The sequence below is a fragment of the Culicoides brevitarsis genome, chromosome 3 (genome assembly GCF_036172545.1).
Source record: "Culicoides brevitarsis isolate CSIRO-B50_1 chromosome 3, AGI_CSIRO_Cbre_v1, whole genome shotgun sequence".
Classification (NCBI taxonomy): domain Eukaryota; kingdom Metazoa; phylum Arthropoda; class Insecta; order Diptera; family Ceratopogonidae; genus Culicoides; species Culicoides brevitarsis.
The window spans coordinates 24,181,368-24,198,480 of record NC_087087.1 but is presented as its reverse complement, the minus strand read 5'-3'; positions in this window follow the sequence as shown (position 1 = coordinate 24,198,480).

Here is a 17,113-nt window from a genome sequence, read left to right as displayed (position 1 = left end):
ATTAGCTCTGGACATTAAAACAAAACGAATGAATAGCGATTTCTGTAACTATGTTCGGTAATGAGAAAACGTCACAAAACGAATATCAAGCTCCAGAGACACTTTTACAACATATCCATATAACAAGTTTCTAAGATCCTGTCCTGACACTATACAATGTGTTGTTTATACTAATGAATGTGATTAGACCATCGTTTTATTTCGGGATTCAAACTATCTGGAAACGGAGAGACAAAGTATCTTAGGGCTTATCAATAGGCTAAAACTAAATAACTTCCACGCACAGATAAATACATTGAGTATTAACAAATTAAGCCACAATCTTGGTACTTACCATTGAAAATTGATTGAAAATGCATTCTGACCAAAACTAAGCAACACTGTAGATAAGAAGAATCAGTTCATTCAGAAATTGCGACTATGCCGTTTTAATTTAAGACATACCACTTAAGAATAATGCGCTCAAGTCAAATCTATCCATCAAGGCCCTTCTAACATTTTTTTACGCGTATTACAATTTCATTACAATTGACATGTATGTGCATAGATTTAAAAATAATAAGAAGGGCGCTTTAAAAAAAACTGTCGGATTCTCTAGAAATGCAAAAGTTTAAACTTTTTTGCTTTGTGGATTACGTAAATCCATAACCCTTTCACCGGGATAAGGATTTGATTACCACTGCGCGACATCGAATGTCTCACCTTCGATATGTCATTTTATAATCCAGCTTCGATCCAGACTGCATCGTCACAGTAGATCCAGTAGTTTAAATTAAATTAAATCCCTTCTACCGTTTAGTTGCAGTTTCCAAACCTTTTTATCATACACCATAAATAAATAGACGGGGACTGCCAAACATTTAAATAAGCAACTATATAAATATGTTAAACATTAATATAATGATGCGTTACCTCGTTCGCTTTTTCGTATCACTCAACACACAAAAAACGACGCTTCTAAAATAAACGCGCTGCTACTGAAAATTATGAAAAGCATGAGAAATTCGTTTTTGATATCTCAATTAGATATTGTGTGTGCGCCTCTTTTATGATAATGTTAAATACATTTTTTTATAGTTTATGAATATATTACCCTCTACCGTTTTATCGGGTGAGTGAAAAACTTTTTTTCAAGTAATAAAAAAGTTAACTCTTGCCCGAAAAATAATCATGCATGCTATGAAATTATTAATAAGCAAAAAATGCAAGGCAAATAAACTAAGAAGGGTACATTTGATTTTTTTTTGTCGTTTTAATTATGCATGTTTCTACTAGGTACCTACGGAAAAATTGCATGCGAAAAGTAACGAACGACATTTGTGTTAAACATTTATTTGATTTACTGTTTAGTTTTCTACCTTTCTATGCCATGGAGGAGCGTGCATGCATTCAGAGAGACACCAAATTTCACGCTTGTTTAAATTTTTTCGCATCATTCATGCATATAGAATATTTAGAATGGAACGCATTGTTGACATTTAAGAGATGAGGGTTTTTTGCTGATGCTTTGATCATGACAATGCCAACGACGCGTTTGCGATGATGATTTTGATGAAATTTGAAGACTATTTATTGGAAAATGTTACGCAAGGGGAAGAAGCAAAAATAAAGAATCAGGAAACTAAATCGTATCGGTGTATCGGATTTTTGACTGACAACTTGTCATTTCAATTCATTTACTTTTCGTCGTCTATCATTGTATTCGTGCGGAATTTTTTACATCTTTTTTGCGGAACCAACAGTTGAATCGGAATCAATCAAATCAACACGTTTGACAAGACACGATTGATTAAACGTGAAATTAGTACCAGTACTTGAATGGAAGGAGGGACGACTGTGGGTAAGAATGCGATTTTATTTAAATTTTTAAACTTTTTTCTTTAGTTTAGTCTATAGAAGAATTTTTAAAGAATTGTTTTTTTGAACAAATATAAAGTCTTCAGACCCTCGAAAAATTTTTTATTATTTTTTTTAAGTTTGAAAAAATTTTGAAGATTTTTTTAAGCAAAGATGAAGGTTATTAAATTTTTACCGAATTTTAACCGAATAAGAACCAATCAAGGTAAATGTAATTACTGTCTATTTAAATGGAACATAGTATCTAACCCTCAATGCGATTGTGGAGCAACTGAACAAACTATTGCACATATTATTATGTTTTGCCCAAAAAGATTCTTTGAAGGAAGTTATGAAGAATTACATAATTTATCAAATCGAGCAAAGCAATATCTGAACCAACTTGACATCAAACTTTTATTCAATTTTATTAAAAATAAGTAGTAAGTTTAAGAAATTTATATAATTTTAATTAATTTCGGTCAAACTTAGTTAATACTATAAAAAAAACTAAAATCTAAAGATTCTCTAATATTGTTCAAATCGTTCGAACTGAATGTTAATGGAATTCTGAGCATCTGTCACATTCGTTGACTTTTTATAGTGATACTCATACCGCGTAATATGCTTTTCGTTTCTCGGAATAAACAAATCCAGCACGCGATAATGTTCCAAATAGCTCAACTGAACGCCATCCGAATTCACAAGACAATTTTCCAGATTGTAATAGAGATGAAGATGTAAATCTCTTCTTCCTGCCTTGACACGAGATTCAGCTTTGCATCCACTCTCATTATCCAAAGCTGTCTCCCATCCAGCTTCATCGATATCTCCATTGATCGATATATCGCTATACTTGAAGACCTTGATGAGCATTCGGGGATCGATAAACTCCCACGAATCGTAATCCACGGGATTCGTCATTCTTCCCTGATGATTGATTTGCATGATGATCGGAACACTTACGGAATTTCGTACGTCCTTGGCATTCAAGCCGATATATTTGTTCAAGTCGAAGTTCTTGAAGGTGAAGACAACTTGATGGTTTACTTTTCGTACAACGATGTTTCCGGAACACTCGAGATACTTCTTGGCGTCGTACATTTCCAGCGAAAAGCTAAAAACGGAGTCATGTTTCTCGCGGAAAGGAATCTGAAGACGAACAGATTCTTGGGCGAAGGACGCGAACGCTACGAAAGCCGATAAAATAACGAAACAGGAGTAAAAACGATTAACGGGCATGGTGAATGACGCACGACGACTGCATAGACCAATGACCAAAATGCAACTAAAACGCAGCAAGAATGCATGTTAAAGTTGTCAATCTAGTTCTGACGCAACTAAAAATAGATTTATAAAGTCGTGTACATCCAAAATCCAGTTTTGAGCGTCATTTCTCTTTCTCTTCTGTTCGATAATTTCTCTATAATGAGTTTCTATGACTTTGAAAAATTGTCTTGTGTGGCAAAATCCTGCTTTCAAATTGAAATCCAATCCAAACATCATCAAATTTCACAAAATGTGTGCGAAAAATGCCCAGTCATTCGGAGGAACACCAACTTTGAGAAATTTCACATAAAAAAAATCCTCAAAATGACCCAAATTTTTTCTAAATTAGAAAAGAATATGCAGTGTTGACACACACTCGGGTGGAAATTTGACACTTTCATTCTTTCTTTTCTTTTGAAAAAAAATACAAACAATTTTTTTTTCCATTCATTACCGAAAAAAGATAATTAATTCAAAATTAATGAATCCTTAGTGAAAAAAAAAAATTGTTTGTCATCTCAATCGAATAGAGTGCAGACAAAAAGTCTCCTTTTGTAACCCATAACGGGTGGTCAATTATTTGAGGATGATTTTCAACTTCCTTTCTAATTATTGGCAAAATATTGAACGGATGTCATTTTTTTTTGCAACAATTAAGAAATATTTTTTTTATTTCTCGAAAGTTTGCAAAAAAGGACAATAAGTTCGCTCATGATTGATTGTTTCCAAAATAAAAGCAGTAGGAAGTCCTTACCATCCACTACTTATTCACTGAACTGAAAGAAATTATTTTATGTTTGCTTTAATGCGTTGATAATAAAAGAATTGAAAAATATTAAAAATGAAAATAGCAACAAATTGCCATCACTAATTTCAAACAAAGCAGAAATTTTGAGAGAGTGAGATGTCAAGTTGTTGATGACTTTTTTGTTGTTAAGTTGGAAACTACCCTTTTTTTGTAATTTCTGCTCATTCCGCGTCGTTGTGAGGTTTCGTGGTGAGCACAGTACGGGTTAAAAAATTAATTACTCTCAAAATTTTTCCATCAAATTGGTTAGGTATCCCGCTGTTGTTTGACATTTGGTAAAGGATTTTTAATAAATTATAAAGAATTTCGGTAAATTGTGATTTTTTTTACAAATTTAATGAAATTTTAAAATTTAATTTTTTTTTCTAAAATTATTTTAAAAATGTTAGCTAAGTAAATTTTATTTAATAAAAATTATTAGATTTAATTCACAAATATTTTTATATTAATTTAAATTTAATTTTTAATCATTTTATTTAAATTTATTTAATTTTTTTATATTTAGGTATTAAGTTTGTTAAATTAAAACTTGTTCAGAAATTAATGTTACTAATTACATTAATTTTTGAACAATTTTTAATTTTAATTTAATTTAACAAGTTTTACTTTTTGAATTTAAAAAAAACAAATGTTTTCAATAATTTTAAAAAAATTTTTATTAAATATTTGGTAAATTTTAAAAATTTTAACCACGTGACCAAATAAATTTTAAAAACTCAAAAGCTTTCCACAACCAAAATGGAAATGTGGTTCAATTCTTCAATCAACAAAATATTTTTTATCTTAAATATTTACTCTTCAAATGCGGAATTTACTCTTACATGATATTTGAAGATTGATGTCCCGCAGGGTGTTATGCCAACATGCAATATCCCATTGTTAACGTTTATTTTAACACTTCAAAATCTCTCAATTCTACTAATAACAACAATAATAAAGTTATAAGAAGAAAAGGAAAGAAAAATATAAAAATTATGATCCTGAATCAAAGAAATCTCTGTAGATAGAAAGATGAAGAAATAAAAAAGAAGCATAGGGGATGAAGATCAAAACAGAAACAATTTATCAAATGCTTCTGTTTTTGTTTGGCCTTTACAGAAATTTCATACAGGACACGATAAAATGCATCCTTTCCATTGTGTATAGTTGTGTGTTTCATTCAACAATTTTTATTTTGTTCTGAAATTCCTTTCGATTTTGTTATTTGTTATAAATTATTGTAACACAACACTGCAGCTATTGAGAAGAGAGAGCGATAAATCACCAAATAATGTCTTGTGCTTTATTATATTTATTAAATCATCTCCTTCTCAATGTTTTTTTTCCTCCCTTTTTATTATATTATTTGATAAACAAACACAAAAGCTGCATGAAAAAAGTCAAAAACTACTCTATTTTAGTTGTTTACCTTTTGATAATTATATTAATAATAAAGCAATAGAACTTTATTTTGGATTGGATAAAAGGTGAACATGAGGATTTATATCGCATCGCACATAATTACGGAGGAGCGTGATACAAATGTAATCCTCGGGATAGGAAAATGTGTTTTGGAACTTCATTTTTCTTGCATTCACAAGGATTAACGGACAATCAAAATAATGAAATGAAATAAAATGCCGCTGGGTTAAGAAAGAGCAGGACATCTGGTAAGATTTTTTTATAGATGTTTTTATTAATGAAAATAGCTTTTGTAATAATTTAATCGTTAGGTAATCGATTTTTAGGATCAACGCGATTTGGAGAACACCAAAAGTGTTGAACAGCAGGATTTTTATCTCATTCATGATCCAACCCAGAATTGAATGGCTTTGATTGGCAAATAAATTTATACAATAAATGACTTTTATCAAAGGGACTTGATTACTAACTAATCATAACATCTTATATATAGAACTTAATAAATAGTAGATTTCTTCTTATTTGACGACATTAATTTCATTATTGGACACACTAATAACTATTTAAACACTAATATCACAGCTCACGGTTCTTCTCTCATTTGGCGGTTTCGCAAATATGTAAACTGGTTTGTAAAAGACAAGTACAATAATTCCAAGCATTAATAATTTTTTTCTGTATAATGCTCAGTTCTTCATTGCACTTCTTTGAATCGAGTCGCAATGAAAGTCCTTTACCTCATAACAATTCTTCATGTTGCCAATTGCAAATTGGGCATCCCATTAAAACCCGGCTACGAGACAAAATTCATCTTCTCCGTCGAGCAATACGATGACGAACATTTGCTCGATTGCACTGGCGAGTTACTCCTTCGTCGTGTCGATGACCAGCTCGTAACTCAAATCAAAGACTTTGAAATTCACAAAGCGATTAATATCAATCGCCAACGTATGCAGAAAGCTGTTTCGCTTCCCGTCCTTTTAAGCTTTGACAAACGTGGAAAGCTTCGTGATGCCGCAGACTACGAAGATTGGGACTGGATAGATCCACGAATCGTTCTAAAAGTCATAAAATACACAGATATCCCCGAAAAAGGAAGTGTCCGAGAAGAAAGTTGGGAAGTGAGTGACTTAGAATGTGAGGCGAATGCCAATGCCACAGATTTGGGATACACGGTGCAGTTAAAGCTGCTTTATGACTTACAAGAGTGCATTGACCCGAAAGAAGACGAAGTTGTGAAGGAACATATTCGCGTGATTAAAATGGACGTCGATAAGGAGAAAGATTTCATCACGAAAATCGACTATCACTACCAACTTTTGACCGAAAACTACGACAAACAGAACAACGTCAACCTACAATTTATCGAAATAAATAAATACTGAAGAAGCAAGAAGCCGGTTTGTTTATTTTTTCGTGCCATGTTCAAGGTCAGGCATTATTCGCATATTCTTAATCAGCTGCGAGTAGTATTTCTAGAAGAAGCGGTTTGCCGGACAAGTTCATAAACCAGTTTAATCAAGTATTTAACTTTAAAAAAATATTTTTTTGTCAGTTTTTGATGATTTTTGGTCCAAAACTGACCTAAAATGAGATTTGTTCTCATCTTACTCGCCGTTTTTTCGTGCGACGCCAAGTTACAAATCCCTCTGAAGCCCGATTTTGACAGCGTCTTTTCCTACAACCTTAAAACACGTAACAACGAACGCGTGTTATGGACTCGCGGAAATATCCATCTCACCCATGTACCTCGTAACAATTCAATTAAAGTCCAGCTGCGACAATTTGAAGTTGATCGACATGAGTTCCTTGAATTAGCGGAGATTCATAATGCTGCGAGAACGCCTCTTTGGATCGAGCTCGATGATTATCGGAATTTACCGACGTCCCATGAAATCAGTTGGAACGATCTGGATCCACGAGTCGTACTTTATCCCTTTGCTTTGGGAAATTCTCTTTTTAATGACGATGGAAGTGTTAATGAGACAATTTATGATGAAACAAATACGTATGGCGGTTGGAGTCGATGTCCACCAACGATAAAAATTAGAGATGATGATAAATTTGTGACGCTGAGATTGTTTTTCAATAACAAAAAGTGCGGTACAGGAACTCTTTTGGATCAAATCTTAACGGATGACTTTGTGGAAGTGAATTATTATTTGCGGAAGAAACAAAAAAGCATCGTAAAGATTGAGACGCATTACAAGCTGTCAACGTACGTGACAGAAGCAGAAGCATTGGCTACTATTGAATTTGTCGAATTTGAACGGAATGTCGATGATAAATAAAATCCATCAAAAATAGAGAAGAAAAATTGTCTTAAAGCTCTCAAGAATGTGCCGCGATTAGTTCTACTTGAACAGTCTCTTTGTATATTTAAATTTGTTTTTCTTGACTGTTATTCTTCTCGTCTTTTGTTGTCCTTTATTCTCATCTTTTGAGATGGATTTAACATCATTTGCAAGTAATTTTTGTTATTCAAAAAATTAAATGTTCATAAAAATGGCCACTTTGTGTTTTTTTTTCGTTCTTTCAGAACGACGAATATTAATAAATTCATCAGCGGCCATATTTGTGCGAAGTGCGATCGTTATCGTGATACTTTCTACTTTGGTTTATAATTAGGTTCGTTTCCCATTTTGTAGACCGACATCGACTCCCTTCCCATCGTCGTTGGTTACTTTTTTTTGTTCTTTCCTCTACCCAGATTGATTGTTGAAACATACTTGATATGTAATTATTATTGATGATTTTAACAAGCAGATTAGATGTGCGTTATTCACTCTCGAATTCTCAATAAATTGAATGAAGCACGCGTTTCTCAAGCGCAATCCATCATGGAAACCAGTAAAAATGTGTAATGAGAAATCCTGTCAAATATGGGTTTTGTAAAAGTAAAGATGAAAATATTATGATACATTGTGTTTGTTAAAAAGGCAGTGTCGTGGAATCGGGAAAAAGTGTAAAACACAGGGCCGCTGTCTCTTTTGACTAAACTTGGTTTTTAATATCAAGATTTCTTTTACTGTTGATGATGATAATTTGCTTTAAGGAATTGATTTTTGTACGAAAACTTTCAGGTTGTTTAAAAAATCATGAATGTGGAATCTACAAGTGTTTTAGTTAAAACTAAGAGTATCTTGAATTATTTTAGGATTCTTATTGCTTGGACTGCTTCTTTTTCTTGATTGTTAATATTCAAGTTTGATTATTAATTCGCTCTTCCATTCGCCACACAGAGCATTTGCAATTTGTAATTGGATCAATAACGAACGATTTTGGCGTTCTACTTGACCGTTTTGCTTTGGCCAGTATGGAATGGTATGATTGATCGTTTTTTCGATTTCGCGACAATATTATTGAAGTTCTGTGGAGAATCATGTCTGCATATGTATGACCAACTAAGCTGCTGTTTTTTGCTTTCTTATTTTTCTGATTTTTCTTAATTTTCGTGAATATTGGTTTGCATTAATGGCAATAAACTAGCACTTTTCTTGCCTCCAAGTTCTGATCGTCTGAACTATCGCTTTTCACTTTCGATTTCTCTTGAGTGTGTCCTTGCGTTTGCTGGAATTTTAACGTCTTGAAGTATCTAAAAATGTAGCTTACCTTCCTCTAAGTTACAGTTCTAGTCTTAACCGGACTTAATTGAATATTTTGCTGTTTGTTTCTTGTAAAAAGATATAAAAAAATTTGAATAGATCAAAAGAAAAAATTATAGAAAAAAATGAATTAATCTTACATTTTTCCAATTAATTACAAATTTGTCTAAAGTTTTTAGAAACCTGAAAAAAATTTCAAAGTTAAGTGATAAATTTTTATATCGAAAGGCCCTTGTGTTGCCCAAAAAACTTACCATTCCGTCCCGCCACACTACTTGATAAATCTCTAAATCTGCCATTTGTTTCAAACAACGTTCGCTACATAATGCACAACACACGATGGCACATTTATCTATTGAATTCACTGAATCATAAATTAGGGACGGATAGTTTACAATCTGCGTGTATTACCAGTAGGAAGACCAGAGTGTCATAATTGGATAGCGCATCCAATGAATGATTACATTTATTATTTACTTTACCCCTCGGTTATTGAATTTTCGTAACATCCCGGAGTTTTAGAGATAATAAAAACTGCGTTGTTACGAAACTTTCTGGGAATGGAAATTAGTCGCGATGCAAAAAAAAAAGAAATCTAGACTAAAACAAAAAAAAACTTCTTAATTCCTTCTTCAACGAAAAAAAAGCATCATGAGAATCTCATATTATTACAAAAATCAGATAAATGTCAATATGTTACATGATGCCTTTTGAGCTACGCATAAAAAAAGAGATTGTAAAAAAAAACATTTTACAATTGAAACAGACATTGATATTATTACACCCCTCTCATGTGATGTGAAGAGATTGAATCGTATTTCACATGGCACAAATCGTAATAAAAATGGAGGTAGGACGGATGTATGTTTGGTACTCCGCATATAATATTTAATGCGGGATACTTTACTCGATAAAAATAACAACAAACGACAACAAACACAGCCAGAGCGGGTTAAAGCGACAAGATAAGTAAGCAAGGAATGTAGAAAAAACTATTTCGTTAGACTAGACATCATTATAATGCGTTGCAAGTACAAAAAAGGCAAAAAACGAGCGACACCCTATCGTCACATATTGTTAGATGAGAGAACATAAGAAGAATCAAATCAACGAAGGAAAATTATCCCCATTTTGATATGATTCAATTTTATGTTATCTCATCTCCCGATGAAAACGATGCGACATTCCATTTATTTTTATGTCTCTATTATTACCATGAGCTCAAAAAATAAATAAATAGCGTAAAAAAAGAGAGAAACTGTTATTCGATAAAAGATCAAGAAGAAAAAGAAGCCGATTTTTTTGCATAACAAAAGAAAGATGAAATTGCACATACATTCAATACAGTGACAATGATAACCGAAAATGATACCAAAAAAGTGTGGTGGAAATTGTGTGGCGTTCCGCGTAAACTCTTCTTCTATCTATTTTTTGTGTTCCCTTTTTATGGTTTTTTTTTGTTCCTACACTGTAAAAAATCGTTTTTCGCCCTTTTTGGAAGCGAATTTTTGTTTATAAAAATAAATGTAGAGCCATCGTGCATATAAAGATCCGATTTAAATTGAAAATTATTAATTTTTAAATAAAAAAAATTAATTAAATTTTAAAAAAACGCGACATATTTACGGCTAATTGTTTTCCGTAAACAAACTTATTGGATTGTTGAAAAATAATTGAAAAAAATTATAAAAATTTTTTCCCTTATTTTTTCATTTCATATGAAAATTTTTATTTTGAATTTGTAAAAAATTTTCTTAAAATTTAAAAAAAAAACTAAAATTTTAGGTTTAATTTGAATCCAAATACGGATATTTTGATCCAAAATGAAATTTAAAAAAAAACGTTTTTTTAAATATGAAAAAAATACGAAATACGGCCCGTAATTTTACAACGACGATCGTGGTAATCTATGATTTTTGATTTTACGGGAAATTTTTTTTGGTTTTAATGTTACGGGCCCGTAAACTTTGACGCGTATACCCTTATTAACTTTTGTGAATTTAAACAATTAAGTACTGCAAATAAAAGCAAAAATTTTACAATTTATTGATGATTTTCTAGGTTTTTATCCAATATAAGATAAAAAATTTCCTTAAAATTAAAAAAAAATAAAAAAAACATTAATAAGTCCAAAATGTTTAAAAAATATTGAAAAATATCAAAATTACTAAAAATATATTTTTTTGTTAAATAAAAAAAATTATTCAAAAATTGTTTAATTATTTAAATAAAAAATTTTAAAAATTAAAAAAAAACTATTTTAATCAAAATTAATTTTTTTTCATAAAAATTTAGTAAGTTAATTTAATTCAAGAAATATTTTAATTAATTTTTTTAAAATAAACCTCAAAATTCTTCAGTTGCAAATTTAAAAAATTCAAATTTTTCACAGTGTATTCATCTCCCAAAGTAGTCTTCACATTGACTAAAGCGAACGCTTGTGGATAGAAAGACGACAAAAAAATAATAGAGTTTTAAAAGAAAAAAATGTATCGTATTTATATTAAATTACATTCTGCTTCATTTGACTTTGCGACGCGCCGTCATTGCCTTTTTCTGGTCGTGAAAAAAGTCGTTTAAAAGAAAATTGAAAAAATAAATGAAAACCAAATTGGCAGGAAAATTCAACGGAGGAACATGAAATTCAGACAATTTTTGACTAGTTGTGCAAAAAAACAACAACAATGTCAACAGCAAAAAAAAATTTAAGGAAGCAAAACACAAAAGATAAATAGAAGAGAATTTGTGTCTTCATCAAGCTATTTACGCGAAATTGAATTTGGTTTACTCCGCATTTGAGATTTATTTTGATGAATTTTTTGTGTGGAATAAAATAATTTTTTTTTAAAGTTTTCTAATGAAATGAAAATTAATGAAAAAAATTCTAGAAAAAAATTTAAAGAGACAAAAAATTTCTTTTGATGATTTTTGATCGATTTTTAAAGAAGATTTAGTAAAAATCGTTATCGCCACGTGTGACACTCGACAAACAGCGTGTTCGATAATTCATAAAAGCACACGTGATTTGCAACAAAAAATCGCCATTTTCACTAAAATTTCTAATTTTTTTCTCATCAAGTCAGAAATCAAAGTTTTTACGGCATCCAAACCACAAAATTAGGCATCTCTTTGATAAATCTCACGTACTATTAACTAATTTAGAAGAAAAAGGAGCATTTCACACATTTTTATCATTTCTTTCAGAAAAAACATTGTTTGTACAATTTTTTTCGATCGCCATAAAAGGATTCTAAGAAGGATTCATATTTACATTTATAACTTCTGCAACAATTAAAAATATGATTTTTTACAAAAAAAAAGTCATAAAACGTAAAAAAAAACAACAAAAAGTGTTTGCCGATGCATGGTTGCTACTCGGTGTGTGCAGTGCGAAGCAGTTAGGTAGAAAATATGTTAAAAAGGCAGCTTTAATGGCAATAACATTAGAAACCAGAATAAAAGGCTACTCTTGTGGTTCGGCATTGTTTGTTGTCCCGAAAAAACGGACACAACCTTACTCAATAACTTTTTTTCGGACGTCGCAGAAAGCAAAGAAGAAAAAAAACGCTGCATCAACGGAGTGTGAATATTGTTATTCGCATGAAAAACTACCAATTGGCGGTGTTTCCGGTAAACCCCATAGTATATCAAGTTCTTTTGACAACAACAACAACAACGAAACTAGCAAACAGTGCAAATGCAAATGAAGAGACACAAAGCGCGATGCATGCAATTTCCAACGGTAAACATTTGTACGTGTTTGTGTGTGTGTGTGTGTTATAAAAGGTTACTCGACCAAAAAGTATCAATATCAGAACAACAATTTAGTTACTAGCGATGCATACCAATAAACTCGCGATATATTTTTTTTGCGCTTGTTTGCTATGAAGGTGTGTGATGCGAAAAACTTTGAAAGTTTTCGAGATTGGAAGAAGATGAAAGGGCTTTTCGAGCTCTTAAGACCTTTCAGAGGACGGATTTTTTCTTTGTCTTTTGAAAGGTCTTCAAAGCTCAAAAAGCCCTTTTGTCTTGTGAAAAAGAAATTTTTTCAGCAAAATGGTTTCAAATTAGACTTTAAGATTCTAAGGATCTTTTAAAAACTTTACAAAATGTCCATTGAAGATTTTGAACCCATTTTGAAAGTCTTTATAGCCCTCTATAGACTTGTTAGAGATCCTCATATAAATCTTCTAAAATTTTTAAAATATATTTTGAGTTTTAGAAACCTTTCATTGAATCTTTTTAAAATGCTTTAGAGAAATAAAATACTTTAAAACCCTGTATGGACCTATAAAAGTACTACAGGGTCTTTAAAGTTTTTCGTTAAGACCTCTGATGGGTCACTGAAGTCTATTAATTATTCGTTGAAATTTCTAAAATTTTTCAAATTTTTTAAAAACCAATCTATTGGGTTTTCCATATTAAGGCGTCTTCAGAATGGTTTTGAAGGTCTAGGATTGTCCCGTTAAAGCTTGTTAATAAGCATTCAAAAATTTAATGTTCCATTGTTTGAATTGATCCACACTTGCATCTTTCATTGTTTGTTATTTTCCATTTATTTAAAAAATATTGACATCTTCCAGGGTTACTTCTGACATGGTTCAATTTCTGATTTAATTAAAATTCGTCAAGTTTTTTAATTGGATCACTTATTAAGTTTTTATTTATGATATCGCAATTTTCCCATTCGTTAATCCATTCTATTGGTGGGTTGTAGTTTTGTTTTTCAAATGTCCATTGTGGTTTTCTTTTTAATCTTGTATCAGGTAGATTTTGCACTATAAAACAGTCTAAAAACCATCCGTTTAAAAATTTAGAATTTTTAAAAAAGTCAATCAGATGTTTCCAAAACGTTTCAATAACATCAATGAATCTATGAATGATTTTTGAAGTACTTGAATATTTCTCACCATCCTTCAACTCAAAAATTTTAAGGACTTAACTTTTCTGTTTGAACGTAAGGATTTTAGGTTAAGTCATGAGTCTTTGAAGCGCCATAAACCTTTAAAAGAGCTCAATTTTTCGTTATTCATAAAGATACTACCAAAAATTTGAGCTCATTTAATTTTTATAATATTTCAAAGACTTATAAACTGACTTAAAATTCTAACGTTTTCAAGAAAAAAATTACGATTTTCTTTGAGAATCTAAAATTTGTCAGAGGTCTTTAAAAAATCATTTGTAGGTCCTTTACCGATGTTATTGAAACTTTTTAGAATCTCTTAGACTTGTTGGCAAGCATCTAAAATCGACTTTAACGAATATTGAAATCGATTTTTGGAACTTAAACTATCTTTCATACTCTAGATTTAATTTTTTACTAAAATTTATTAGTAGAATTAATTTTGAGTAGGAAAGCATAGTTCAAGTTCCAAAAATCGATTTCAAAATTCGTTAATGTCGATTTTAAATATTCGAGGTTAAAGGTTAAGAGAATCGAATTTCTGAAAAAAAATCAACTTTCATCCACAGACAGACGTTCATATCCTCACAACGCTCCCAACTATCTCTCCTGGTGAAAAAAAGCACTAAAAACTAAGAGTTTGCAAATGGTAAACCAAATCCAATTTTATTTGATGATCTAAAAATGGTTTATGTGGATTCCGTTCTAGCGAACAAAACTGCAAACAAACGACGATAAATTAAATCCGTTTTTTCACGGACTCTGCTTGTTTGTTTTAGTCGCGTTTTGCCGTTTCAAACACTTGCTCAGCTGCATCATAGCTCAGCACGAGTGAAAGAGACGAAACGGGAGTGAGTTAAAAAGAATTATGAAAAACAACATTCAACATTCGATTTACATAATTGGCATAAAGACACGCATATTTAATGTCAAAGTAATAAAAAGGCGTCAAAACAACACCCGAGCACAACTTTTTTTTCGGCATGCCTGTTATTCGCCCTGTTATTATTATAAAACGGTTGTTTGTGATTTTCATGCCGTTTCTCTCTGTGTGCAGCGTAGAGAAATTGAATGAAAATGAAAAATATCGTCTTTTAACTTGAAATTATTTAAATTAAACATTCATTGTGTACTTTGCGCTTTGTAAATTGCGTGCTGCTGCTTGCTTGCTTGCCAGTCTGCCTGCCTGCCGTTAATAATCAAAAAGCATTTTTCACTGATGATGCCCCCTTTATTGTTGTTCGTTCGTCGTCGCCGTCTTTTAAAGACAAATAAGGTGACGATAAAAATAATTTGAGGGAAATGTCATGTGGGGGAGATAGATATAAAATAACAAAACGTGTTCGATATGCAACCCGCTGTGCTTTAAAAAAGATTTTTTTCGTCGCATATTTTTCGAAATTATTATTTTTTTGCCAAATTAGACTTTTTTGAATAAAATTTAATAGTTTTTCCAGTTTATGGCTAAAAAAAACAAATATGGCAAAAATTAAATCATTAAATTTTCAAAATATTACCAAAATTTTATCATAAGCATAATTTTAAATTATAATAATTTTTAAAATTTATTTATTTTTTAAATTTTAAAATAAAAAAAGGTTCATTTCATTTTATTTTTTAATAATTATTTTTAATAATTTAAATATTATTAGAATTATAAATTAAATTAATTTTTTGTCCTTTTTTTCAAAATAAATCAAATAAATCGTTGATTTTTTTACAAAAAAATAAAAAAATTTTTTTAATAATTTTATTTTAAAATTAAATATTAAAATTATTTATCTACAAAAATTTCTGTTAAAATTTCCTGAAAATTTCTTTTTTTTCAAAATAAATCATTTATTTTTTTTTTAATAAAAAATAAAAATGAATTAAAAAATTGATCTTTTTAATATTATAGTTTAAGTCTGAAAAATTTTAAAATTTAAATATTGAAACTATTTATTTTAAAATAAATTTATTTTATTTATTTAAAAAAAATAATTTTTAAAAATTATTAAGAATTATTTAAAAAAAAAAATTTAATTATTTTTAAAATTAAATAAAAAATTTATAATAAATAATTATTTAAATTTTTTTAAATTTATTTGAAAAAATTTTTGCGTCATTTTTGTCCAGCTTACATTTTATCACTGAAATAACTTGTCAATTTTTACAAAAAAAAAAAAAAAAAAAAAAAAATACTCACCAAAAGTTTTCATGTAAGCACGACACGACACGATAAGGGGGGTTAGGTGGGTGGCTGGTTGGTGTCAAGCAAACAGTCAACGTCATCGTCGTCGTCGGCACACACAAAAAAAAACGAACGTTAAGTGATATCCTTTTGTGTGAAGCCAGAAAACATACACACAAAATACGCTTGCTTTTTGCGTTTGTCTTTCTCTCGTGTTTTTTTTTTGTGTGTATTTTATTTTTTGTATAAAGAGGGGGCCACGAATCCACACCGCATATATTGGGTTTTATGGTAGGCCATGACGACGACAACTACTTTTCATTTCTCGTGTGTACGGCTGTTGTAATGTTAACCGTAGATGTTTGTCGTTGATGAAATGCGCAAATTTTCATAACAATTTTCCCGCATGCATGTCTTGGCACCCTCCTTTTTCTCACTCCATCGGTTTCTTTGTGAACGCGACTCGTACGTAGCCGTATATGGGCGGCGAATTGATATACGCACGCCTTTTTTATATTATTAAGTATTACACGATGTACCTACGTATACGTTCTAATATCATATTTTAAGTCATATTTTTTTTTTGCTAACTGTCGTTATACCGTTGTCGTACAGAACGCGTACCGTACAGCTCGTATATCGTGTAGTACAGTAATGAAAAGTTTTCTTGTTACATGTCCCCTTTCATTTTTTGATATACGGTTGTCTCGTTCTCACTACGGGTCTATGGCGCATATACTACTAGGCCGTAAGACGTGATTTTTTGTGGTTTTTTATCGGCAGATATTTTTAAGGCAAGACTTTCCTTTCTTTCTTTCAGAAAAAAATTTAAAAAGAAAAACTTTTCCAGAAGATTATTTAAAAATCATAAGTTTTACGTACAGACCTTCATACACGTACGTCTATAGATACACACAGAAAAAAGATAAAAACTCACCACACGTACAGCCCGTACAGTCCATGGCGTAGTAATACCGTACAAACGTACTTTGTGGTGTGTTTTTTTCCTGCCGATCACTACTGACAAATGCTCTTGAAAAGACATCATTTTTTGGGCGAAATATGATGTATAAAAGGGTCGTTCGTACGACTACTTAGAAGGGGACGACGACGACGTG